We start from the raw sequence: 3,202 nt of genomic DNA, 5'->3' as shown, positions 1-3,202 counted from the left end.
GGGAGCAGCCCGGCCGAGCTCCGCCGTGTTGCTTGGGTTGTAGTCGTGTCTGCCTCGACTGCTAGTCTTCCGTTGAGAGGACTGGTGGGCTGAGACAAACAGCCTCTTTTAGTCTTTATATAAAAGTTCCGGTTATCGTAGATCAAAATGAGAGCTCCAGACATCTCTCTTGGGTTTAGCATGTGCCACTAGCACTCCACAGCAGTCTTGTTCACCTAAATTTACATTACAACTAGTTCATTTACAAGTTTGGTGCGTTTTTCATACAAGCAGTTATACCTAGGCCCAACAGAATGCTAATAGAAGAGACAGGTGCATAATGAAGCATAGGCAGACATGATTTCTGTTTGTCCTTATCTTCCCAATGGTAAATCATTAGGATTTTGAATGTGCGGAGGAAATCTAACTCCGAAGATTTCTGCTGGAAATAGGAGCTGATCTTTGCCTTCCTATTTCTGGGCCTTCAATAATCTTACAACGCATTGTTCTACCTCATTGTCTAAATTATAGCATAAAACTGAGGGAGTTTGCACGTTCAACTTAAGTTGTTTTATTCCTTCAAGAAATGGTGGAAGAGTATCAAGAATGTTATTGTCGATAATTAGAATTTTACATCACCTTTGTTAACAAAAAAAAAGTAAGATGTAGGGAAGGTTATATATATATATCCCTGTCTTAAAAATCTTAATACATCGAGAGTAAGTAGAATATCATTAACTAATGACAGTGCATAATGAATATGATTTATGCAGAGCATGCATATTAATTAATTGCTATGCAGAGCTCTGCAATCACCCAGTCAATCACAGGCTAAGGTAATTACTGTTCTTGCTATTGGAGAAGTTCCAGACCTTGGTCCTCAAAGATGTAATATTGCATTCTCACTAACTTAAATGGTTTCATTCATAAAACATTGGACTAATGAATCCAGTTCAAATGTATTGGAGGGATCACAGTGTATTTTCCTCTTACATCTGTTCAAGTGTGAAAATCAGATATGCTGAAGAAAGAGAATATGAGAACAAAGTTGCCTTTCTTCAGCTGTGAAATTTAACTAAAACAATCTGCTTGGAAAATCGTACATTTCAGTAGCTCAGGGCTGGCATGTAGATACTTAAATAAAAAAGGTTAAAAGGAATCTTGTAATCTGAGGACAGTAGCTATTGTTAAAGCTATTTCATTTAGGTCCTCTTCTCTTCTTACATGAGGACAGTAGCTATTGTTAAAGCTATTTCATCTAGGTCCTCTTCTCTTCTTACCGGAAAACCATGGTATTTCCAGAGCCTAAGCCTGTGAGCTGCTGACTACTTCAACTTCTGATGTCTAGTAGTCTTTTATGGACTGTATTTGGAGAAGCAATGTAGAAGAGATCCAAATGCAATGAGTAGGTGTTGTGGTTTAACCCCAGCTGGCAGCCAAGCCGCACACATCGTCTCACTCATCCCCTCCAGTGGGATGGGGGAGAGAATGCGAAGAGTAAAAGTGAGAAAACTCATGGGTTGAGACAAAGACACTTTAATTGGTAAAACAGAAGCCATGCACACACAAGCAAATGAAAACAAGGAATTCATTCACCACTTCCTATGGGCCCGCAGGTGTTCAGCCATCCCCAGGAAAGCAGGGCTCCATCATGTGTAACTGTTACATGAGAAGACAAAACGCCATCACTCCAAACGTCCTTCACCTTCCTCCTGCTTTCCCAGCTGTACATGCTGAGCATGATGCTATATGGTATGGAATATGCCATGGTCAGTTGGGGTCAGCTGTCCTGGCTGTGTCCCCTCCCAGCTCGTTGTGCATCCTGACTCTGCTTGCTGGTAGGGTGGGGTGAGGAGCAGAAAAGTCCTTGACTCTGTGTAAGCGCTGCTCAGCAGTAACAAACACATCCCTGTGTCATCAACAGTGTTTTTAGCACAAATCCATAACATAGCTCTGTACTAGTAGCTGCTGTGGAGAAAATTAACTCCACTCCAGCCAAAACCAGCACACTAGAAAAACATAATTAACCTACACAAACCACTTGCTTTATTTTGTTTTGGTTTTTCGGTTGTTTGTTTTTGGGGTTTTTTTTTGACATTGAAGGACAAAGCTTTCTTTGTAGTCCAACAGAGGCTGGTATTAGCATAAACTGCTGATGTTCAGCACCTTTTGGGTTCAGCTTGTGGCATAAGGATGGTTATGGTGACAGCTACAAAACCAAATGCTGTCTAATTCTATTTTCCCTGGAGCATTCTAAGACAAAACAAGAATGGTGACAGCACACATAGCCAGCAAAGGATCCCATGGGAATGGAGACTGGAAGTGCTCATCAGTATTTTGCTGACTAGTGTAAAATCCTCTCAGGAGGAGAATGCCTGTGCACTCAGTGGATAAGCATGACAACCCATTTCAATCAATAGTCTAAGAAAGTAAACCATCTTTCCATTCCTCTAGCAGGATTCCAACTACACAGAGCATTAACATTTCAACACTTAAAGTAGCCAACCTTACTTCTAAGAAGTACTAATTTTAGGACTGGAACATTAAACCATACTGTTGCTAAACACTAGTATTTATTTTGGCAGTGATGACCCACACAAATACCATTATTTCTGCACCTGCAACTGCATTGCTCAAATTGTGTGAGATGAGTAAGTTGCCAGTGGTGTAGGTGGCAGCTGCAAAGTACAATTCCCCACATAGACCTTTTCCATCCTATCACAACATTTCCAAAGCGTTGGTGCGTGTGCTTGGAGGGCTGAGCTGCAGTGTGTATACAGCCACCTCAGTCTGCGGGTAAAGGCAAATGTTGCATTTTACTGGGCATCAACAAAACTGCTGGTTTGAGATTCTTGTAAATTCTGTTTATTGGGCATAACAAAGACTGAAATGTAATGGGTGCAAGCCATAATTTTCTCTATTCTTCCTCCTGGGAATCAAGTCCTAACAGCACAACATTGATTATCTTTCAGAGATTTTTATTACAACTGCAAAAGATGAAATCTTTCTTTTTCCATGAAAGGTAGAATTTCAGAATTGTTTAAAATACAACCTAAATCCTCAAACACACAGAAATACCTGTGCATACTCGTTTCCAGGACACTTGCTTTTGTTCTGGATTTGGTTTAGGCTGTAATGTACTTGTCAAACTTGTTTTTCACCTGTGTAAGTGAACGTGCAAATGGAAGGATTCAGTGTTATTTCCGAAGTTTGGTCTCTGTAA

Source organism: Nestor notabilis, unplaced genomic scaffold (genome assembly GCF_000696875.1).
Source record: "Nestor notabilis isolate BGI_N333 unplaced genomic scaffold, ASM69687v1 scaffold2519, whole genome shotgun sequence".
Taxonomy (NCBI): Eukaryota; Metazoa; Chordata; class Aves; order Psittaciformes; family Psittacidae; genus Nestor; species Nestor notabilis.
Note: the sequence above shows the minus strand (reverse complement) of the source record.